The sequence below is a fragment of the Stomoxys calcitrans genome, chromosome 1, assembly GCF_963082655.1.
Source record: "Stomoxys calcitrans chromosome 1, idStoCalc2.1, whole genome shotgun sequence".
Taxonomy (NCBI): Eukaryota; Metazoa; Arthropoda; class Insecta; order Diptera; family Muscidae; genus Stomoxys; species Stomoxys calcitrans.
Window position 1 is genome coordinate 169,160,250 of NC_081552.1, and position 26,672 is coordinate 169,186,921.

Consider the following 26,672-nt stretch of genomic DNA (forward strand, 5'->3'; position numbering starts at 1 on the left):
ATACGTCCATCTATAAGTCCATACTAAATTACATCAAAATCGGTTCAGATAAATATCTGTTTGACAAGCAATTCAAAATTTGATTTGGCAACACTATGCGTCGTTGCATGGTTAAATCTACGTTCTTCTCACAAAGTGCACGAAAAGTCGCACAAATTTGCAAAAAGTCGTTAATTTAGAGAAGTTGCATAAAAGTCAATCGCCTAAAAAAAGGTCGGAATTTCAGACTTTAGTCGCCCAACGGTAACACTGTGTAAAACATCAACTATTGATGACTGGGCTATAGCAAAGGAAACCCTACTGAGTCTTCAAAAAGGATCCAACCAATCTGATTCGAATTGGTCCCACAATTCGCAAACGGATGTTGGAAAATAACTTATTTGCAAAATTGCCAAGAATGGTTCGATTTCTGACCAAAAAGTGTGCAGTTGCAGGCTGTAATTTTTCTAAAGGATTTATTGATTGGCCGACTGAAAAATGGACGAACATACTGTGGAAAATGGAAGAACGTATTGTGAACCGACGAATGTAAAATTGTATTATTTGGTGACATAGGGACGAAAAATACTGTTGCCGGCCTGCGCGATACATAATATAAAACATAGTTTACAAAAGAGTCAGCCAAACATGGTGGGGCAAAAGTATTGATACGTTGGAGCTACAACGGTATATGCCCAATAATGTAATAAGAGACATCATTCATATGTTACAACTTCGGAGCAAGTAATGCTAGATTATGCAGACTGGAATATACATCTGAAATTGGTATTCTTATAAGATAATCAGCGGAAACATACTTGTAAATTGGCAAGAGTTGGCTCCAAGTCAATGGGGTTCAGGTTAAGCTGTGACTTGTTCAGCCTTCTGACCTTAACACCGTAGAACATTTATGGGTAGACATTGAAATTACGTTACAGAGAACCGACTGCCAAATGCGGAAGAGCTATGGAATGCAGTGCGTAAAGCCTGCCACAAAATTCCTTAAAAGCTATCCCAGGATCACCCTGTAAAGATATGCCAGGATACTCCCTGCATCGTAAAAGTTCCGAAGTAATCAAAGAAGATGTTATTACACTAGGCAAACATATAATATAAGTTTTTATAAATTATTTTCAACTTTTGTGCCATTTGCTTTTAAAGTATTGGGTCATGTTTCAATACTTCTATTATTTTGAACAGCGAATATTGGGGAAAAATATATTAAAATATATTTTCCAATGGCAACTGGTTGTATATACCGGATTGACCTATGGAGTTCTTCATCGGCAAGGGCTGTAGCCTCAGTGCAACACAGAACATGCATAACACACTGCTTCAACAACAACAACAAAATACATTTTTATAACCATACAATTTAAAGTATCGACATCACCAAAAAATGCATCATTTGTGAACCCATTGCAGCTATATTTAAATATGGTCCGATTTGGACAACACTCGGCACCGACGTCGATCTAATAAATACAATTCACCGTTCTAGTTGTTAAAACAGAATATTGGTCAATATGGTGGCTATATTAAATTATACATGTCAAAAAGCCTAACTTACATCCTAAATGCTAAATTTCAGCAAAATCGAATAAAATGTGCGCTTTTTTTGGGCCCAAGACCTTAAAACGGTAGATCGGTCTATATGGCAGTTATATCCAAATATAGACCGAGAGGGGTCATATTGAATGCGGATGTTGTGGGGCCTAACACTGCTCACTGCGTCACATTTCAGCAAAATCGGGTAATAAACGATATTTTATGGGTCATAGGTGTAAAATCGGGAGATCGGTGTATATGGTAGCTGTATCTAATTATATACCGATCATAACCATATAGGGAATGGATGTTAGAAAGCCTAACATAGGTCCTTGTGCCAAATCGGGTACTAAATGCATATTGTATGGACCCAAGACCCTAAATCGGAAGATCAGTCTATATGGCAGCTATATCCAAATATAGCCCGAAATATTGACCATACTCAGTACGAATGCCGAGGAGCCTAAAGCAAAACATTGTGCCAAATTTCAGCGAAATCATGTGGTTTTAATGAGCCTTAAATCGGTCTAAACGGGGACTATATAGTCCGATATAACACATCTTCGAACTTAACCTGCCTAGAGACAGAAAAAAAATCTGTACATTCATTGGCACGGCCATCGAAGAAGGTGTCCACCCCACCATGAAGCTCGTAAAGGGGATGGCTCCCTGATTCCGTAGCATGATCTGCGCTAATCAGCGATCCATTCCTGGCTACCTCCTTGGTCGCTTCATTCCCCGCCAGGCTTTCCCATGTTTCGACCAAAAACAATTAAATTAATTATTAAATCAAAATTTCCCCATTTCTATTATTATTTCCTCTACCATGGGATGGCTGTATACTAATTTTGTCGGAGGCCACAGAGTTTAGTATGCCCGCCTTTCACGCTTAACCCCTAGGTTCAATTCCCGGAGAGGGGATAACCACCGCTGAAAATTTTCTGATGTTCTCGCCAGGAGAACTGTGGCCTCCTAGTGGTATCGACAATAACCTTAGGTAATCACCCGTGTAAACTACTCTATTAAGACCAACACAGAATGAGCGCGTTGAGCTTTGTTTCTGAGCATTGCGTTGAAAATGCAACTCTGCAAAGAGCAAAAGTTGAACAATTCAAAACTTTGACGCCTAAAAACACTACTCCACGTATGGCAACACAGAATAAACATTTTTCAACTTTCGAGTGTTTGCGGAGTTGCATTATTCAACGCATCGCTCAAAAACAAAGCTTAATGCAAAAGTTGAACAATTCAAAACTTTGACGCCTAAAAACACTACTCCACGTATGGCAACACAGAATAAACATTTTTCAACTTGCGAGTGTTTGCGGAGTTGCATTATTCAACGCATCGCTCAAAAACAAAGCTTAATGCCCGGCATGGGATAGCTGTGCGCGCCACAAAAGCTGGAACTTTGAGGTCCGATCTGTGTGGTGATTCTTTGCTGTCACGAGAAGCTTAGCTGCGAACTACGGAGCGCGTTCAATGGTTGCAGATAGTGGAATGCTCCATAGGGATTAGCTACAAAGGCTGTCGCGGACAATCAGCGGTATCGGGCGGAGAGTTTCAGTGAGAGGACGAGTGGCACCGGCTTTTGCACAAATACTGAGTATCTATGATGCTCGATATGACAAGGCGAGTTATTTTCGCCTTTAAATAACCAAGGGCCACCATGTTCACGTGGCGACCGGTACTTTAGACCGGAACGAGCTTGCTCAACTACAGGAGCCTGACGAGGATCACCACCTCCACATGAAAATGTGGTTACAACAACAAAGCTTAACGCGCTGATTTTGTTTTGGCTTTCAAATGGTGCCACTCTGCGGCAAGCTGTTCATAAAGGCTAGAAAAGGAGTTCCCTTATCATTGAGCTTAAAACTTGTCGTCGTCGTCGTCGTTGTTGTAGCAGTGTGTTGTACACAGAGACGGCAGCCCTTGCAAATAAAGGATTCCATCGGGTCAATCCGGTACGTACAACCGGCTGCCATGGAATTGCTTAAAACTTGTATCAGACATCACTCATTGATATGAGAGAGGTATCCTTATTAGAATTGAGAAGAGAAGTATCCTTATCAATGAGCTGAAAACTTGTATCAGACAGCACTCATTGATATGAGAGAAGTTTCCTTATTAGAATGTTTATGTTGCACTTTTTATTTTGTCATTCCATTTGTAACTATTCGAAATATTGATCTTAGACCCAAAAACATGTATATATTCATGATTGTCTTAACTATCTAAGTCGATTTAGCCATGTCCTCCCGTATGTACATACGTCTTTTGAAAGAGTAACGCTAGGCGCTTGAAATTTTGCACAAATACACAAATAGTGTAGGTCGGTTAGGCTTGTATATGGGTCAAATCGGTTCATGTTTTAATACAGCTGCGATGTAATCCGATCTCCTGCTTTGACGCAATTCTTATCAAATTTATCTGAAATTTTGGACGTTTTATTATGACTTTTAACAACTGCATGCACAATGACTTCTGCTATGACCTCCAACATTCATGCCAAGTATGGCCCAACTCGATGCATAACCTGATATATTGGGTTGTCCAAAAAGTAATTGCGGATTTTTCATATAGTCGGCGTTGACAAATTTTTTCACAGCTTGTGACTCTGTAATTGCATTCTTTCTTCTGTCAGTTTTCAGCTGTTACTTTTAGCTTGCTTTAGAAAAAAAGTGTAAAAAAAGTATATTTGATTAAAGTTCATTCTAAGTTTTATTAAAAATGCATTTACTTTCTTTTAAAAAATCCGCAATTACTTTTTGGGCAACCCAATAGCTCCCATATAAAGCTATGTTTTGATTTGACGCTTTGAGTATCTATAGGAGGCAATTCTCATGCAAATATATAAAAAATCCATGGAACTTATTGCTTAGCATCTCATGATAGTGAGAGTTGCTGCCTTTTATGTAGAAACCGTGCAAAGCACTTAAGATTCGACCCAGCCGAGCTTAGCTCATTTATACTTGTTTTAAGCAATATGATTAGTTCATTGCATTTCGATGAAATCGTTAGCATAACGCCTTCAAATAGGATAAAAAAATTTTGTACGACTGTTTAAAATCTTACGTTTATGTTCTGTCCTGTCTCCAAACGGAAGACTGAGGGGGCTAATTTTATAAAAATTTTTTCTTTCGTGTACCATCCACACATTTCATTCTTTAGATTTCCTTCCCTTTGTACGCAGACCAAGAAATTATATCATTCCTTTTTTTCGAAATTTCAAAGTTCATTCTATGAGTACTATATATATATATTTCCTACTAAGAGATTTTTTCAAGACTTTTTAATACATATATATATATATATATATATATATATATATATATATATATATATATATATATATATATATATATATATATATATATATATATATATATATATATATATATATATATATATATATATATATATATATATATATATATATATATATATACATATGAAAAATGATTCAATTACATCATTGTTAAGAACAAAGCGACGTTTTTTAATAACATTCACATCTGTCAACGAGGTGAATACGTAAAAATGTTTCCTATTAATATATACATACATGCATGTACACGTATATTACAGCGCATAAACAATGATAATTGCTATTTAAATTTGCAAAGAAAACATTCAGATTAGATAAATTAATCATTAAATAAATATTTTACCTGACGGGATTTTTACAGTCTTTCACAATAGTAAGTTTATTGAATAATTTGAGCACGTTGTTCCGTCTACAGGCAAAAATTGTTTTTTTTTCATTACGAATGTTTAAACTAATTAAACTCGACTCTTTAATTCCATTGATACGCAATTATATAGTTTCCGGAATTTTGTAAGCTAAGAGAGATTTTTTTAAGTGTATATTGATCCTGGCGTATTTTTTTTTTTAGTTAAGGTTTTTATGGCTTCTAATCATTAAGCTCAGCTCGATAGAAAAACGAATACATTGTGAACAAATTATCTTCTCCTTAAAAGGCAAACAAATTTAAACCCATACAAGTAAGAGAGAGCTAAGTTCGGTCGGGCTGAATACCCTTATATACCCTCCACCATGGATCGTATTTGTCGAGTTCTATGCGCGGTATCTCTTTTTAGGCAAACAAAAAATATTGAATAAGAACTGTTATGCTATTGGAGCTATATCAAGTTATAGTCTGATTCGGACCATAAATGAATGCTGAACACTATAGAAGTCATTGTGGAATATTTCATTTCATTCAGATAAGAATTGCGGCTTGTAGGGGCTCAAGAAGCAAAATCGGCAGATTCGTTTATATGGGAGCTGTATGAAGCTATCGATCGATTCGGACCATATTAGACACATTTGTTGAAGGTCATAAGAGAAGCCGTTGTACAAAATTCCTTTCAAATCGGATTAGAATTGCGCCCTCTAGAGGCTCAAGAAGTCAAGATACCAGATCGATTTATATGGCAGCTATATCAGGTTATGTACCTATTTGCGCCATACTCAGCACAGTTATTGGAAGTCAAACAAAACACCTCATGCACAATTTCTTTTATGGGGTCTCAGACGCATATTTCGAGGTGTTACAAACAGAATGACGAAATTAGTATACCCCCATCCTATGGTGGAGGGTATAAAAATTAGCGATTACATTGAGGTTAGATTTCAGTGCCTGCCTGCAATCAGACTCACTTAGACATTTTATTTCGCAGCACAGTGGTGGCTGCCATTGGCCAAAATTCCAAAAAATGAAAGTCTAATGTTTGGAACCAAATATGTGTGCATTTACTCTTAAGAGGTTAAGCATCTCAAAAGTATCCAAGTGATTCAGGGATGATAATTTTAATACTTTGGTACTTTTTTTCATATTTTTTAAACATTGAAAGTACCACGGTACCACCGCGAGTCATTTGGTACTTTTTCGACAATAACCATATTTGATTATATGTATTCGTATACAAACTCAAGAAAGAAGAGTTTTAATTATTGATTGACATTGGCATTTCCTATCGCAAAATTGCAAATATGCCCATGAAAATTCCATTAAGGAACAGCGTGGATATATCTCTCATATCAATGAGTGCTGTCCTATACAAAATAGTTTAAGCTCAACGATAGGGACCTCGTTTTTATTGCCGATTTCGTATGGCTTTTTGCAGAGCGACACCGCTTTATTAGATAAGATTACACAGCTGATTACCTATTGTAAATACCTCACAAGTGTCGTCAGCATTAGGAGAGGATAACCACCGGTGAAGTTGGCTCCGGTGTTCTCGTCGGGATTTGAACCAATGCGTTCGAGTTGAAGTTGGATATCCTTACCGCTGAGCTACGGTGTCCCTTTCTGCGAAAATTTATGTCTCATTCCTTAAGTACTTCCTAAATATCATTAAAGACATAAAAATAGGAATTTCATCAAAGGATAGGTGATCTAACTCCAGATATAAAGATGTTACTTGCATTTGCCAATCACAAACTCTTGTATTCCCACGAGTATGAACTTTTCGGCGAACCTTATACTGACTACAAAGTGTGGGTTTGGACCTCTGTGAGCCATACTCAGCTTATTCATCGAAATCGCATGAATGAGAATTTCGTCTGTGCAGACAGCTTAATTAATAAATTGATCTATATGGCGGCTATATCGAAATGTAAAAGTATTTGAAACGCGCGTAGAAGGGGCTGATATAACTTATTATCTGATATATGGGTACGGTGTATTCGAAGGCTACGTCGAAATATAGATCTATGTGGACCATGTTTGAAAAATATATAGAAAGGGTTAACCATCTCATTATTCCTTATTTAAAAGCAAGAGGTAAAATTAGAAAATCGGTCTATATCGGTTATGACCGAAAAGAGCAAAAAGGATAGTACCTTTTGGCTCCAAAAAATGCTTTTTTAACTTGTTTTCGCCAACCCCATTTATCATCTCTAAAGTGATTAATCCATTCTTACGATACTCTTGAAGAATAGCACTAAAAGAGTGAAGATGTAATTACTTGATTTCAGAGGTGAGTTAAGTGCAAAAGTGAAGTGAAAAAAATTAATGGATGAAAAATGCTCCTTTTAAGGGCTCTCCATATCGGGAGATCGGTCTATATGGCAGCTATATCCAAATATGGTTCAATCTGGACGATATCTAACAAAAAGGTTTAGAAGGGTTTCAGAACACGCTGTGCCAAATTTCATCGAATTTAGATGAAAAATGCTCCTTTTATAGGCTCATTACACTATATCGAGAGATGGGTATATATGGCAGCTATATCCAAATATGGTCCGATCTGGACCACGTTTGACAGGAAAGTTTGGGGGTCTACCAGAACACACAGTGCCTAACTGCATCGAATTCGGGTAATAAATTAATCTTTTACTTTTACTCAATACCCTTTATCTGAACCGATCTGAACCACACTTCACAGAAATGGGTAGGGGTCCACCAGAATTCACTGTGCCAAATCTCATGTGTTCGGGAGTGATATTTTCACTCACGCTCAGGAGACAAAAAAGTATACACGCTCACGCGCTACTTTTTTATGGCGACTCACGTTCACGAGACCAATATTTTACTCACGCAAGACTCACGAACTTGCGAATCACTGTTAAAAAAATACTTTTCCATGAAGCGAATAATTTTTTTTTTGCAAACTTTGGCGAAAAGTTGGGGAAAAATAGGCGAAAAAGTAGTACTCTTCTTATAATGAGGAAAATAGTATAAAAAAAATATATTAACAGCTTTTGAAACTAATATGGGTATCATTGCCGGCATAATTGATTTCTTTTATTGATTGATTTCCGACAAGCAATAAATTAAACATAGAAAACAATAAGTGCAGATAAAAACACGTGTTTTGATATGGAAACAAAAACATTTGTTTGTTGTCAAATTTCGCTCCCGAAACAATTAAAATTTGTAGCGACTTTTCCGAAAGCAGAATAGAATACCAACCTTAAGTCGTGATTTTCTTGTGAGTCGTTATATCTCGTGATTTGTGACAGACAAAAAATATTGTCTCTAATTATAGTGACAGTCACTAAGGGCTGTTTGTTGCTTAAATTTTTTAGTCGTGGGCTTTAAATTGGAAAACCAACCATTTTCTGTATCTTGTTTTCACTTCCAGTTTGTGTAAAAGTCTGTTTCCCATCATTTTTGCAAAACATGTCAATGAAATTTAAACTTCTCTGTAAGTTGTTACTTCAGTTAAAAACTTTTTTCGCCCAACGATGGGTGTCTCCATTCCGAAAATTTCCACGACCAAATTTATTCCAAATTATAACAACATTTTTAGCCAAAAATAACACACTAAGCACAATCTTACCGATTCAATTCAATTCAATAGATATTTACAGAGTTTTTCCCAATTTTTTTTTCACTGCTAATTTTTTGACTGTCTTAAAATGGCGACTTTCAAAATAGGTATAACAACTCCAACACGTTGAAAAATTGTACCAATATTATTGCATATTACTATTTGCACTGACATACCGTAACTGTAAATGCATGCATACTGCAGTCGAATTGAAAGAAAGTCTGTGTTTAACAATTAAAACAATAATGATTTTTATTTTGCTTTGCTGCTTGCCCTTTTCGATTTACACTCATATCTACAAAGTCTCTCTTACAAACAAGTAAAAACGTATTAACCCATTAACGCCTGAGTCTCGATTCCCTTGTCTAATTTTGACGAAAATGTCATATCTTCATTATTTAGAACATTTATATTGACGTAATATTTTTTTTTTTTTTTAATTTTTCTAACATTTTTTTTAACTTTAAAAAAACAAATTTTTAATTTTTGAAACAAATTAAAAACAAATTTATTTTTATTCACTATGTTTTTACAACAACGAATATAATTTATGATCATTTTCCTAAGAAAAGTCAAAAGTAGTAGGCTTATCGCCATACATTTTTATTATTTTATAATATAAAACCCATCAAATGCAACAATGCCCTAAATAGGTTTCAAGAAATGTAACTACAAAAAATTTTAAGAAATTTTTTGTTTGATTTTTTTTGGATATAAAAAAATTGCCGTCTTTCGAAAGCCAATTTTTAGATGACAATTGACTTGTCGATAGACGGCAATCACAATCAAAATTTCATAAGGATGCCTCTTTCCTAACCCGAGCTAAGACAGCTCTATTCTAGGGTATTTTTCTAACCATTCGTCGTTAATGGGTTAAGTTTGGCCGTGGCGAACTTTGGATATATAATACCCAATATACAAATAAGGGCTGAACTGAGTCATATTTGATTCAGGTACCGAGAAGCCTAATACAAGTGTTTAAGTTCAAATATGTGAATATTGAAAATCTTACCAACTCCTCGTTATTACATCTTTGCGCGAACGAGTAACTTTGCCGCCTTCCGCGCCTGGTTGTTCGTTTGTTTTTATGTTGACTCTCTTTGAAAGAGACGGCGTACTCAAAACATCTAGTTTAAGTACGGTCGAATCAGATCCGTTATTGTCAATGATGGCAAACGGTCTAAAATCTATATATACGATATGACAATGTATTTGTGTTTGTTTGTGGATTTGTAAATTAGTTTGTTCCGTATAGCCTCAAGAGCGGCTGAACCGATTTTCTTGAAATTTTCACAGATTATGTAAGTTGATCTGGAAGGAACAATAGATTATATAATTTTTTGATATTGTAAGGGAAGGCGGGCCCTCCCTCTTAACCCAAAAGCATTCAGGAGTAGAGAATGAATTTGATATCTAAAATTGGGTCCAAGAATCTAGGGGGCCGCCCGACCTCAAACCCCCTTCAAATAGGTATATTGGACGCTCATGACAATAATGGACTCAACTGGAAGCTATTCGAGAATAGACTACGAATATGGTCTAAAAGAAGCAATAGACTATATAATTTTTTGATATCGGAAGGGGGCGCACACTCCCCCGTTACCTCGGAAACACCACCCAAAATCAAAAGTTGACCGATCGGGACAATATGGTTATCAAATGAAAGGTATTGAAGAATAGAGTACGTGCATGATACTAAAAATTGCATCCAAGTAACCAGGAGGCCACCTCAACCCTAAAACTCCCCCAAACAGACATATTGGACGTACATATCAAATGAAAGGTATTAAATGAGCATATTAGCCGAAAATGGCTTTGTGGGATAAAAGATTCCTTGGAGTAGATTATTTATCTTAAATAGGTAATTTGACCTATTAAGACAATGGCGGATCAAGTGATACATATTTTTGTGTGGAGTGCGACATTCTAATTTGTGTTCAAGTGGCAGAAGGGGTGTGGCGCACATTTCTCCTAAAGACGCCCCCCGCCTAATAGCTGTATAGACCTATCACGACAATATATGGATCAAAAGATTATATGATCAGAAATGGGTAGGATCGGAAAGGGATATTTCCATATGACCAAATTGCAACCCAATGACCAAATTAATATACCCCCTAACCTATGGTGGTGGGTACAAAAATGGCATCAAAAGGTGACATTTGCACAATTTTACATCAGTACTTATTAATAAAGTATAGTAAATTATTATTATAAATATTAAATGCTATCCATACTATACTTTACAACATGCTCTAATGTCCTCCTATACATTTGTATCCCTTCTGCAATACTGTTTCCATTAACTTTATAAATCGCCAATTCAAATTACGAAATTGAACAAATAAATAATAAAGAAATAAAATGCCTTTTTGTTTTAACGTATTTAACAGTTCGCACACAAAATGTTCGTCATTATGCCCAGATAGACGGCTACTATCTGGGATGTTATCAAATGAGACCATTAAAGATAAACAATCTGAAAAAAAAACACAGAGTAACTGTATTCTGCTATAAATGGAGAACAAATAGGCAAAGGGATTTAATTAAGTGAATAAAAATTATAAATAATGGATAATAAAAGATATAACCACTATTTGTCAAGATTTGTACTAACCGCACACGGTCGTTTGGAGGACAAATAAAGAAATAAATAACATAACATAGGTTACACAACTTTTTGTTACAACATTTGCATAAATGATTTACTAGATTTTAGTAAGGTGATCAATTAAACGGAAATTCGTACTATTCGAAAAATGAACTTTTCTAAAAGCTGGTTTGATTTTTTTTGAAAATTAAGATATCTTTTGAAGCAATAATAAAAAAAAACCTTTTAAGCCGATTATAAAAAGGCCTTCATATCCCTTTTTCAGTTTCTGAAGCAATATTGAAAAAGTTAATGGATGTTTTCTAAAAAAATATAGATTACAAAAATTGGTATACAATTTTCTGAAAAGACGAAATTTGATATAAATACAGTCTAGCAAAGTACGCCCTCGATGCCTTCATACCTAAGGGTATCCGAAGATGACCTCCTTAACCAAGAGGTCGAAATGTGTCATACCTTGGTTGCAATTGTACCCGCCTGTAATTTTGAGGAAAGGTGCATCTGAGACTGAACCGATTTTCTTGAAATTTTCACAGATTGTGTATGTTGGTCTGGAAGGAGCATTATGCTAGGGGATATCGTCTGGAAAGAGCAATAGGAGAATATCAGAAGGGAAGCCGCAATTGTTATCCGATTTGAGTGAAAATTTTCCCGGAGTGTATTGTTGTGGCTTCCAACATCCATGATGAAATAGATTCCATTTCCCGATTAGTCTTCTACCTTCTCAAGAAGCTTTCATTTTTGCCTCATTTGGCAGAATTCTCTTGTTCTCTGAATTAAAAAATTAAATTAAAAAAATTAGTTAATATTAAAAAATTTTTTGAGCCAAGAATAAAATTTCAAAAATCTATTGACATTTTTTAGCTCTTTTTAAGTTGTGGTCTGGCTCAACAACGTAGAAAAAATGTTCGCCCATTCTAGGGCTAAATGAAAGTTCTGTGACAGTAGAGTACTAATCTAATATTAATTTAACAATCCTAGTATTTGGGTCATATCCAGTTCTTCAACAGTTCATGTAAATCGCGACAATAAAAGACTTAATCTCATGTCAGCCGGTTGTACGAACCAAATTGTCCCGATGGAGTCTTTCGTCGGCAAGGGCTGCCGCCTCAGTGTACAACACACTGCTAGAACAACAACAACAACTCAAATAAGAGTGTCGGACGGACCGATCTGAACTATATTGTACTCGAATGAAAGGACAAGTATATGGCTGCCACGTGCCCCGCACAAAAAGGGAAAGTCGCACCAGGATGGGACACCAATGAATTTTTGCTAAAAAATGAGTTAACATAGGAGGGGCCTGTGGATATTTTTGAAATTTGGATCTTATAGCCTTCAATGTCTTGATCACCAGCTTAAAAATGGTGAAAGGAAAATCAATTTTCAAAATAGAGTTTAAGGATGTAGCGTAACACACCGCGTCAGCTCGTTTCGATATATTTTTCAAAGACATTTTCTCCAACGGTCAAACCAAGGAGGATATTAAAAAAAATCAATGAAATGAAATTGATAATTTATATAATCGGACATTATTCGGTTGCAGACCGTAGATTTCTCTGTTCCTACTGCAAATGGTGAAACTAAAAAACATTATTTATAATGTTGGGCGGAAATATTCCTCCATATACCGGCTGGCGATGACATAGTCGAATTTCGAAATTTTTTACAAAATGGTATAATTGTTGTCGAAGACGAAAATTCTTTTACATTTTTGGTACATTGTGACAAAAACGATTTGAGAAAAACAATCCATATAAGAGTTAATTGTATTCTAAACTATATCACGCCAGTGCGTCGAAAGAGTATGGAAACTACTTTAACTTTATTGTTTTATTTACCACAATATTCTCTTTCAAGCGTCACAGTTGAACATTTTTTAACTTTTCCGCGTTGCTTTTGTGGAATTTGTGTAAAGAGTTGCATTTTTGCAACGCCACGCTCCAATATATATTAATTTACAGGTAGTGGCAGTTGCCCAACAAAAAAATATTCTGTTCACTTTCTGTCAACATCAGTGATTAGTGCAACTCTGATTTTGAGTATGTTACTAGTTCGCTCCTTTTGTTGTTGTTTGTGTGTGTTATAATTCTTAACTATAATACACACAGACAGATTTTTGTTTGCATTCTCTTTGTTGTTATCTTCTTTCTCGCATATTCTCCGCTCATGCACGTGCACAAATTTGTTTGCGTGTGTTGGCAAAACGACGATCAGCTTGATGGCAAGATGGCAAGATGGCGGATTGCACCATATGATTTGTGGTTGTTGTACAAATGAGACCACCTTTTTAAAACCGCCTTGGTTCAAAACCAAAGCCCAACGCGCTTATTCTGTTTTGGGCTTAAGAGTGATTATGACATATGATTATTATTACAAAATATGGTTAGAAATCATGTTTCACTGAATGAGGTTAAGCCAAGCGATCAGCCGACATAATTTTTTTTAATTTTTGGTAGTACCTGGCATTGAGGATGTCAACTTGATCTCTTTTTACAATCATTCTTTGTTTACGTTTTCTCCTATTTGGTGATATTTTCACTGGACAGATTCGACATCCTCAATGATGTTCATGGGTCCTATCCATTTAAAGTTTTCCCAAGTTACCTAACCTTTTATTAGTGAATCCTGGTTAGAAATGAACCACTAGTAAACTTAAAATACCAGAGAACACCAATGAAAGCAGTTATTTTTGACAATAAACCGAATTATCAAAACACGAAAATGCAAATTTTTGGGAAACCGATTGCAATATTTAGCCCCAAAAAACCGGAATTCAAGATTTCTAAAGCCTTGGTCCAAAAGTGTTTTTCCCCATATTTTCGAGAATAGTATCCAATGATACAATATTATTTAGTAGTGAATATATATATATATATATATATATATATATATATATATATATATATATATATATATATATATATATATATATATATATATATATATATATATATATATATATATATATATATATATATATATATATATATATATATATATATATATAACCTGACCTGAAGACTCGTTGGTGTTTATTTAAAATGTTGTTCTTTTGTGTCCACTACTTATGCGATTATTTACAATATATGTATATACACATATACACATATACATATATACATATATATATATATATATATATATATCTATATATATATATATATATATATATATATATATATATATATATATATATATATATATATATATATATATATATATATATATATATATATATATATATATATATATATATATATATATATATATATATATATATATATATATATATATATATATATATATGTATATATGTATATGTGTATATGTGTATATACATATATTGTAAATAATCGCATAAGTAGTGGACACAATATATATGTATATATATATATATATATATATATATATATATATATATATATATATATATATATATATACATATATATATATATATATATATATATATATATATATATATATATATATATATATATATATATATATATATATATATATATATATATATATATATATATATATATATATATATATATCCTGATCTGAAGCCTCGTTGGTATTTATTTAAAATATTGTTCTTTTGTGTCCACAACTTATGCGATTATTTACAATTCCATAAGAACTTCGATAGAAGAATTCATGAAGGATATCCCTCTACATTTGCTTCATTAAATCTCCTTTCTTGTAGTTGGGAAATAATACCGATTTTTCAATTGTATTATTCATATACGACTATACGACCATATTGCGTTGTATGGTATGTATGTATGTATGTATGGCATGTATGGTATTTCCAAGACCACGTTCTGAAAATAGGAATTCACAATTTTCTGCTGTCTTTGGAGCATATCTAAGTATTTCCTGGAGTGTTTTTCACGTATAACTGAAGCCCTTAGGACATCTGTTTCCAGCCTGGGTATAGGTGAGAACCCTGAAATAGCTGTAACAAGTGATCATGTTCGCGAGGAGGTGCCGTACTTCTTCTCTTACCAAGGGTTCCGATTAAGTTCAGACACTAGGGAGCGGAATGGCACATGTATATAACTTGCTTTACAATGAAGCATACAGCATCATCTTAGGTTCAGAATTCTGTAGCGTGGGACGATAAAGATAGGTGAGTGCTTTAAATACGTGAACGTATATTCATACTTTCATGTATTTTTGTTTTTAAGCGGAAACCTATTGTATCTATTACCATGACTTGCATATTCAACAATGGTTTATTTTTGCAAAAAATAGGGTGCAAACAAGAAAATAAAAAAGCAATATAAGCTATATACTACGCACATTCGAAGATTTCAATCTAATCCACGGGTCTATCGTGCTCAAATGCTGATCGCACATGTCGTCATCGGCAAAGTGTTACTGTGAGTGTGTGTCATTGGGTACACTTCTACGGCTACTACTAATGCTATTTTTCTTACTTTGGTGTGGTTTTGATTTGCTGCTTCTCGGTGTTTTCGCTCTTAATAGTTCTGCAATCCCCTCCGCTGCTTATTTAAATTTATCGTTATCTTGAAATGATTGAGCAAACATTCATTCGTACGAATCTCTTGGCATTGCTTCATTCATTCTTTGTTTCGTTGGCTTTGCTTCTGTGTTTACTTCGGCGTTTTTTGCGTCATTTGCAGTATTATATTTTTTATGACTCGTATCAAGTCTCCTTCTTGGTCGTTACTATATCTGTCTTGTCATCGATGTATGCCAGTGTTAGCCTATGTTATGTACACTTGTTCTGCGTTCATTTTTTTTACTGCTATACGCAATACATTAATGCGTTCTACTTCTACGCAGGGTTTTAGATACGACTCGAACTCTGAAAGTTCATAAGATTTAAAGAAGGGAAATAAAAAAAAATCACCCGCTCGGTCGATTTGATTTCATTGAAATGAAAATAGATATTTCGGTGTCTTAAAAAGAAAACACAACATTAATATCCCCTTTCTTTTGGGTGGGTATAAAATTTAAATTTAAAAAATCTCATAAATTTTTGACGAAATTTTAATCCTTCATTTAAAATTTTATCTGAAAACAGCAGAAAGCGTTTGCTGTCTCACCAAAAAAATATCTGCTTTTCCGATTATCAGCATAAATTTAGATTGTAATAATAACATACATTTTGCTGTTTTATTTACAAATTATGCTGAGTGTACCAATCCTGCCCAAGTTCTTTTGTTTACTATCTTCGTTATAAATGGATACTCTTGCAACGATTTAATAATTCGTTTCTTCAGCGTACTGAGTCAAGAAGGGGTACCAGAAAAGGGGATACGAGGGCTAGCTGTTGCCAGGTGCAATCTGACATTTAGATTGGAAACTCAGAACGTTTTGACGTACTATCATCACTTGTGTTGTTTACAGTGATTCGAAAAAATGAATTTGGAACAAAATGAAATCAACTCCGTGCGATCATTTTTCACAAATTTCGACGTGGATTATCACGACAAGAGTGCATCGATGACCTTCAACCTGGCGCTGTGGTGATAGAGCACCATCGTATACCGCTGTGAAAAACTGTTAATGAATTCAATCGTGGCCGACGCTCGCTCAAGCAGTGTTGCCAGTATTGGGGATTTCTTCCCTAATTGGGGAGGAAACCCCAATTGTCCAAAATGGGGACTAAATTTTGGGGGATTTTTGGGGAGAAATTTTTTGTTGTGTTTTTACCATTACAGTTTTTTATAGCAATTTTTTATAAAAAGTAAGGTAACATAAATCAATACAATTTACACCAAGTTATACTTGCTGTGTTTTAATTTAGCACTATATAGTGCAAACAACGATTAACAGGTTGTAAATATCTGTAATCGCATAATATCGACAACTATCCAGGACAACTTTGCACAGATATTATATCGAGAACAGATGACTTGAATTTGATAAGATAAAAATAAAACACATCAACTGGGCCGATTAAATATTATGTCCCTGTATGTTATACAATACAGTGCAAAGCATGTGTTATCGACTGTTATTGCAAGATAACATAACAATCTATCCAGTCCAAGTTGAGAATATAATACTAAAAAACAGACCCTACATCGCTGTAAATTTTTTACAACTTCAAAAATGTATACCCTCCCTTCACGTGACCCAAATCCTTAATCGGTTTGGCCTCAGTAAAAAATATTGTTGTCCAAGAAATTAATACTATTTTTTATAGAAAGACTTTCAAAATTGTTTGGAGATTTTTATTGGGTGTATTCACTTGAAATTGGAGATTTTTGGGAACAAAATATTTGAAATCCTTAAGCGCAGGCTTGCTACTGCACTTCTGCACTTAAGGACGAATGCCGCAAAGGTCGTCCAAAAACGGCCGTTGTACCAGAGAATATTGATGCCGGGCGTGAACTTCGATTGCAATATCGTCATGGGCCATACGGTGGGAAAGAAACATCCTTGGACATTTCTCCCACCAACATACCGGTTTGTTCTCGTTGGAACCCGCACAAATTGACAATCGCTCAAAAAAGGCTCGTGTCAATTGGTGCAAAGAAACGTTGAAAAGTACAGTCGCGGGACAAATAAATACTTTATGCAAATGGCCGCCTGTTTCTTCGGCAAAACTGGTCATGTGGCGATGGTCCGCTTAGGCAACGTAGGACGCCCACAAGCCTTTGGAGAAATTCGAAAAACAGACAAGAGAAGAACAATCGATTTTCACCATGATAATGCGAATCCTTACACATGGGCTCAAACCGGCCAAAAAGTAGAATGCGTGTGTCATCCGCTTAGAACACTGACTTCGCATCCAATGATTTCTTTTTATCCCCACCCATTAAGAAAAATGCGTGATCAATGATTTTCGTGTGGTTGAAGCGTTCATTGATCAGTGTTATGCAGGTGTCTAAATTGGAGTGGAAAAGTTATTCGACTATTGGTTTGAGTGCATGCAAATGGAAAGCAATAAAACCATATCTGATGATAAATATATGCATTTCATTATTATTATAGAGAGCGGAAATATATGCACTTTTTGTTTATGGGCCGATTTTGACCAAAACTTGTATTTGGGCATAATTTGGCGTAAGAAAACGAGTTTTGAGTAGATATCTCCTGGCGAGACCATCAGAAAAAACAGCGATGGTTTTCCCCTCCTAATGCTGGCAACATTTGTGAGGTACTATGCCATGTAAAACTTCTCTCCAAAGAGGTGTCGCACTGCGGCACTCCGTTCGGAGGCCCGTTATCATTGAGCTTAAAGTTGAATCGGACAGCACTTATTGATATGTAAGAAGTTTGCCCCTGTTATATTAGATCTCTCAACATTTTTGACCCATTCAGTCTAAATCAGATCAAGTTTGGATATAGGAAATCGGCCCTAAAAGTTTGGAGAGAAGTTTTTACATGGTATAGTACCTCACAATGTCGCCAGCATTAGAAGGGATAACCACCACTGAAAAAAATGTTCTTCTGATGTTATCGCCTGGATTCGAACCCAGACGTTCAGCCTCATAGGCGGACATGCTCTGCGTTACAATGGCCGATTGCAATATCGTCATGGGCCATACGGTGGGAAAGAAACATCCTTGGGCATTTCTCCCACCAACATACCGGTTTGTTCTCGTTGGAACCCGCACAAATTGACAATCGCTCAAAAAAGGCTCGTGTCAATTGGTGCAAAGAAGCGTTGAAAAGTACAGTCGCGGGACAAATAAATACTTTATGCAAATGGCCGCCTGTTTTTTCGGCAAAACTGGTCATGTGGCGATGGTCCGCTTAGGCAACGTAGGACGCCCACAAGCCTTTGGAGAAATTCGAAAAACAGACAAGAGAAGAACAATCGATTTTCACCATGATAATGCGAATCCTCACACATGGGCTCAAACCGGCCAAAAAGTAGAATGCGTGTGTCATCCGCTTAGAACACTGACTTCGCATCCAATGATTTCTTTTTATCCCCACCCATTAAGAAAAATGCGTGATCAATGATTTTCGTGTGGTTGAAGCGTTCATTGATCAGTGTTATGCAGGTGTCTAAATTGGAGTGGAAAAGTTATTCGACTATTGGTTTGAGTGCATGCAAATGGAAAGCAATAAAACCATATCTGATGATAAATATATGCATTTCATTATTATTATAGAGAGCGGAAATATATGCACTTTTTGTTTATGGGCCGATTTTGACCAAAACTTGTATTTGGGCATAATTTGGCGTAAGAAAACGAGTTTTGAGTAGATATCTCCTGGCGAGACCATCAGAAAAAACAGCGATGGTTTTCCCCTCCTAATGCTGGCAACATTTGTGAGGTACTATGCCATGTAAAACTTCTCTCCAAAGAGGTGTCGCACTGCGGCACTCCGTTCGGAGGCCCGTTATCATTGAGCTTAAAGTTGAATCGGACAGCACTTATTGATATGTAAGAAGTTTGCCCCTGTTATATTAGATCTCTCAACATTTTTGACCCATTCAGTCTAAATCAGATCAAGTTTGGATATAGGAAATCGGCCCTAAAAGTTTGGAGAGAAGTTTTTACATGGTATAGTACCTCACAATGTCGCCAGCATTAGAAGAGATAACCGCCACTGAAAAAAATGTTTTTCTGATGTTATCGCCTGGATTCGAACCCAGACGTTCATAGGCGGACATGCTCTGCGTTACAATGGCCTCCTCACTAATGTAACTCACTGCTTAAAATTTCAGCGGAATTGATTAATAAATTTGCCATTTATGTGCCATTTTATGGGGAGAAGGGTCTATATGACAGCTATATCCATATAGTCCTAATGGTTCAATAACTGATTGTCAGATTTATATTGTACTCTCAAATACCTTTCATTTAGTCAGTAGGGGATGCGGCGTTCGTTCAATAGTGTTTTTGGGTTATTTTAATGGTGCAAACAAAAATTCACTTAAATCTGTTCACCCATCTTCGATATTTGGCGTTTTTGATGTCAATAAACATGCAAAAATATGCCAAAATATGCAGTTTGCAAACAACATGCAAAAATTTCTTAGCGTTTTCTTAACGTATATTCAATGAAACGAATTTCTGTGTTTTCAATGATTTGGTTGAAATGTTTAAACAAAACTACAAAACCACAACATTTTTATTGTTGGAGATGATGAGAAAAGATTTTTTAGTTTGCAAAGTGATTAATCAGCATTACACAAACATTTGCAATATCATGCATATTTTTCGAAGATACCAGCAAATTATTAACATATACCAGTATAAATAATTCTTTCCCATTGATGATTTTAGTGTAATACAGGGATCAGTCTTCTCTCTCGTGAATCCATTTTCAATCAAAATGTCGTTAAGAGCCTTATTCCTAACGTTTACGTTTGCTGCTTGCTTCATGCTTTTCTTGCAGCTTGCAAACCATATTCACAAAACCAGGTGGCTGCGCCTTTAGATTTCCGTTCAGGAATGCGCACTTCACATCCATGTGATGAACATGCCTCTTTTGCTGGCCAGCGATTGAAAGTAAGATTCGAAAAGTTGATTGTCGTGTTACAGGCGCAAATTCCTCATCGTAATCAGTTCCATACTTTTGATTTAAAACCCTTTGTCACTAGGCGGGCCTTATAGCGCTGTATTGTGCCGTCACTGTTTTCAGTTTGTAAAACGATTTGGATCTATAATGTTGGCATTTTCAGGTTTAGTAATCAACTTCCACATATCGTTCTCCTATCTGCTCCTGAATTGCAGCAGAGCATTCCTCCTTCTTTTTTGGCGACATACCTCCTTGTAAGTCATTGCTCCTACAATAGATTTGGATTCTATAACACACGCTGAGTATCGAGCAGGACGAACACCTTTATTTTTTCTTGTTGACTTAGCCACGCCTATGTCATATTGACCAACATTACTTGTAGCAGGTTCTTCTTATTCTCCATAAGAAAAATATTCTAGGTCGCTATTGAGACTGCAGAAAGAATAATTAGGAGAGAAGTTCACATCAGCATCCTCCATATCTGTATTCAATAAAATATCGATCTCCAGTTCATAGGGTTCTACGGCTTTAACATGCGTATCTTCAATTTACAAATCGATAGTCTCTGTTTATGGTAACTTTAATGGTTTCGTTATCGACAAAACGCAAAAGCGTGCTTTCCGCTTCCGTCTTTGAACATTGAGTTCCAACACATAAGCTTTCGTTTCAAATATCTTAAAATTGTCTGTTCGGTCTGGAGCCCTCCCATCGTTCCTACGGATTACATGGAATAGAATTAGATATCAATCTATTTTGCATTACAATAATGCTTAGGTAGTTCAGCCTCTTTCAGGAGACAAGCAGCCATCTCTACTAAATGCCGGTTCTTCCAATCAGCCACGCCATTTCGCCTTAGGCAGTAGGATACGGTGAACTGAGATTTTATTCCAAGTTATTCCAGTTTGTTTGCAAATTTCCTTTAAAAGCTGGGTATGCGCCCCTTGCGAAATTTTCGGTTGCCAAAACACATATGTCGCCACTGAAAAATAGTTGTGTAGAATACAAGATGGTGACAAACATCGTTTTATAATTTTGAGCGAATTTTAATCATTTTTGGCTTCCAAGCACATACGTACTAAAATTAATTGTTTTTATTTGCAAATAACTTTATTTTCATGTTGCATGGTGCTTGCAAGAAAAATTCACCAATGTCTGTTATGTTACGCAAAGAAAATTTCATTTGAGCTGCGTCCCCGCAAACAAAATTATGGTAATGGCACCGGTAACGAAAATTTCGTTTAGGACATGTCAATGCATTTCTTATGGTGACGAAATTTTCACCACAGGTGCATACTGCGCTAAACGATGGAATGTATGAAACAAACATGGCCACCTCAGTCCCTTTACCATCAACCATCAATATCTTGGACAAACATTTACCATTTGAATAAATAGCAATGACAAAGGAAATGCTCCAACATCTCATCGATTTTACATAAGTGAGCTCGTAGTCCTATGTGTCCCATCATTATACCAATGACTAAACTGACATCCTTCTTACTTTCTTTCAGTAATAGTCTTCTCACGATCTGGATCCCCCCGCCTATTTATTTGTTGTCTTCAAAGCAGTGTCCTCACCTGCTTGCCTTTTCTTCAGTCTCTCATGCTCCTCTTGTAATTTGTTTTCAACGATTGTCATTGTAAGATCTTTCTCGTCTTTTACCTTAAGAGTAGTTATTACGGTGTCATACGTAGAGGGCTGACTACTCAGAAGCCTTGATGTTACCCATGACTCGGACGAACTTTCTCTCAATGACCGCGATTTTGAAAACATCAACTTCATTTTGGTTATATGGGAATTCATATCTTTCAGGTTCAACAGGCTGAAAAAGTGAGGTCAAATCTGTGTGGTGTTTATTGCTGTTACGAGAAGCTTAGGTGCGATCTACCGGGCGCGTCCACAGGTTGTGGATAATAGAATGCTCCATACACAGAAAAAAATAACTCTTAAAAAAAACCAACCACCAAATTTGTTTGTGAAACTAAAAATTCTCTACGAACTTTAGTATTGAATCGAAAACATTATTTGTTGAAATACGTAAGAAAGACTCTACAAGGGACTTGACAAACAAATTTATTGAAATTTTGTGGACAAATTCTTTAGTTGAGGTAGTTGTTAAAATAGGCATACTACCATGTAGAGCACAGAACTCCCATGTCATTCATACTTGCAAACCCAGTCCCCCGGTCGGCCATTAAACTTATTTTAGAAAATTCGGCATAAAGAAGATGGTATCGGAAGGCTAGGACTTCAATACTCTGCAGCACCAAAATTATTATAATTTGTTATTAAGGGTAATAGAAGAGAGTGACAGAGGAAAACCCGAGAGCAGCAGTAAAACGAACGAAACAAAGCAGCGCGAGCCGAACAAAGAAAACAAAAACCACCCGAAGCAAAGCACATGCCGTTGGGTGGTTAGATGGTTTTTTGCCTTGCTTATGGATATATTGTTGTTGTTATATGTTGGCTTGCAAAGAGTGCCTTTCAACAACAAATTTGTACTTTGCGTCGTTGAGCTTCAAAATAAATTGTTGCAGGAAAAATAACAATTTTCGTAGTTGTTTTTTCGAGCAAAGTTGTTGTTTTTCTAAATTATTTTTATCTGTGTACGGAGTAGCTGCAAATGTATCGAGTGGAGAGTCTCAGTTAGAGGTCGGGCGGCACCGGTTATTGTACAAATACTGAGTGCCTATGATGCCCGATATGACAAGGCGAGTTATTGGCGCCTTTAAATAACCTGTTCCCGCGGCGATTGGTCCTTTGGACCGGAACGAGAATACTCACCTACATAAGCTTAACGAGGATCGCCACCTCCACATGAAAATGTGGCTACAACAACAACAACTATTACTCATAAGTCTCACCTTATCACTACTGAATGAAGATTTCTCGTGGTAAGATTTAAGTATATCCCATGCCGTCTTTGCATTTGCACAATTTGTAATGCGATGCACCTCACTCTCCTTAACAGACAATCCAATTGGAGTGGTTGCCTCAGTGTCACGTTCATTCCACTTATTATCAGGAGCCACCAGAACAGGGTTATTCACAATGTCCCAATGATTTGGGGCCTTCTTTTTTATGTCTAGTCTGAACGGCGTTTCGCTTAGTGGGATTTGAACCCAGGCGCTCGCCTTCATAGGCGGACATGCTAACCTCTGTGCTACGGTGGCATTTTCATTGTTAGGCCAGAGATATATTTTGGGGTCAAAGGCAAAGCTTCAACAAAACCTATTGATTTTTGAGGGTATAGAATTTCACTATAATATAGAATAATCCATACATTTTGGGTGATACGTGTCTCGTTAAGAAAAGTTAACTGCAAGCTTTCTTTTAATTAGTCACAAAAGTGATTTGTCATAATTTAAAATAAATCGTTTAATCGTGAAATTCGGTACAATCACACACATACAAATATCGCAACGGACATAGATGATGTATGTATACTCTTAAAACATTTGTATTTAACTCGATTCGTCACTCGAGTGATTGGTCATACATATCCATATATGTATATATTCCACAATACTCATACACACAAATTGTAAGTTGTAACTATTTTTCAAAAAAAAAAATCTTTTATCATTCTATGACGTAACATTTTATTTAGACGTGACCATTATTATCAACTGTTTTAAACACCCACAACCGATTCATATTTAGTGAAACATGACATTAGAACATTTGGCGTAGAACGTGTGGCAGCTGATTGAGCACAATCACGTGCTTGAGTTCTAAGGCCATTAGACTTTATATGCCCAAGGTAAAACTAGCAAAACTAGTGTTGCCAGATACAAACTGAAACTTCTAGTGCAAATTTAAAAATTATTTCTCTTCTTCTTTTAATGTACATCAGCTATTAGAGTATAAGCGACCGATCAATACATTTGCTCTTTTCAGTTTACATTTTTTCGAACATAAATAAAGGTTTTATTATTCGAATTGACTATGTATATATAAGATATATATATGGAGTTTTCGGTTTCTCGCTGCATATAAGAGTACTAGAGTACTTTCATCGGAGACGCCTGTCCATTGTAGGATATTCTTCAGCCATGACATTTCTCTTCTACCTCTGGTGTTATAACCTTAAAATTTTTCCTTTAAGGATATTTGCTATAACAATTTCTTGCTTCCCAACAAGTGTCCCAAGCTCGATGTTTTGTTTCTTTTAATGTTGACATCAGTTCTCTGGCAATGTTACTAACGAACTTGATCAGTCCATTGTATTTTTAGCAATTTGCGTCGTATCCACATTTCGAATGCTTCTAATTTCCCTTCGTCACTGGCTTTTATTATCAAACTTCAGTTCCATAAAATAGCACCGACCATGCGTAACATTTTAGGAAACGATTTTTATACCCTCCACCATAAGATGGGGGGGTATACTAATTTCGTCATTCTGATTGTAACTACTCGAAATATTCGTCTGAGACCCCATAGAGTATATATATTCTTGATCGTCGTGAAATTTTATGTCGATCTAGCCATGTCCGTCCGTCTGTCTGTCGAAAGCACGCTAACTTCCGAAGGAGTAAAGCTAGCGGCTTGAAATTTTGCACAAATACTTCTTATTAGTGTAGGTCGGTTGGTATTGTAAATGGGCCATATCGGTCCATGTTTTGATATAGCTGCCATATAAACCGATCTTGGGTCTTGACTTCTTGAGCCTCTAGAGTGCGCAATTCTTATCCGATTGGAATGAAATTTTGCACAACGTGTTTTGTTATTATATCGAACAACTGTGCCAAGTATGGTTCAAATCGGTCCATAACCTGATATAGCTGCCATATACACCGATCTGGGGTTTTGACTTCTTGAGCCTCTAGAGTGCGCAATTCTTATCCGATTGGAATGAAATTTTGCACGACGTGTTTTGTTACGATATCCAATAACTGTGCTAAGTACGGTTCAAATCGGTCCATAACCTTATATAGCTGTCATATAAACCGATCTTGGGTCTTGACTTCCTGAGCCTCTAGAGGGCGGAATTCTTTTTCGATTGGAATGAAATTTTGCACGACGTGTTTTGTTACGATATCCAATAACTGTGCTAAGTATGGTTCAAATCGGTCCATAACCTTATATGGCTGTCATATAAACCGATCTTGGGTCTTGACTTCTTGAGCCTCTAGAGGGCGCAATTCTTATCCGATTGGAATGAAATTTTGCACGACGTGTTTTGTTACGATATCCAATAACTGTGCTAAGTATGGTTCAAATCGGTCCATAACCTGATATAGCTGCCATATAAACCGATCTTGGGTCTTGACTTTTTGAGCCTCTAGAGTGCGCAATTATTATTTGGTTTGCCTGAAATTCTCGGATTCTCTCATGACCATCAACATACGTGTTTATTATGGTCTGAATCGGTATATAGCCCGATACAGCTCCCATATAAATCGATCTTTCTATTTTACTTCTTGAGCCCACAAAGGGCGCAATTCTTATTCGAATTGGCTGACATTTTACACAGGTCTCCAACATATAATATAATTGTGGTCCAAACCGGAATATCTTTTTATCGCTCTAATAGCAGAGCAAATCTTTTCTTAATTCCTTTTTTTGCCTAAAAAGAGATGCCGGGAAAAGAATTCGACAAATCCGATCCATGGTGGAGGGTATATAAGATTCGGCAGAACTTAGCACGCTTTATGTTATCTCTACCTATATTTGTGCAACGAATACACCAAGAGGCAACACTGTGTGCCGTTGGGACTGGGCTATAAAAAAGGAGGTCCTTCATCATTGAGCCTAAACTTGAATCGGATAGCACTCATTGATA

The 26,672-nt window shown here is 36.0% G+C and overlaps 2 protein-coding genes across 2 annotated transcripts in view; one reads left to right on the top strand and one right to left on the bottom strand.

Moving 5' to 3' along the window:
- Positions 1-8,943, bottom strand: part of LOC106095913 (pupal cuticle protein Edg-78E-like) — a 76,669-nt gene extending 67,726 nt beyond the window's left edge. Inside the window, exon 1 of the mRNA XM_013263361.2 lies at positions 8,818-8,943. The gene's annotated coding sequence lies outside the window, so the exon portion shown is untranslated. The remainder of the gene's footprint in view (positions 1-8,817) is intronic.
- The window catches only part of LOC106095930 (probable protein phosphatase 2C T23F11.1), a 63,754-nt gene that overhangs the window by 2,011 nt on the left and 35,071 nt on the right, over positions 1-26,672 (top strand). The gene's annotated exons all lie outside the window — the stretch shown is intronic.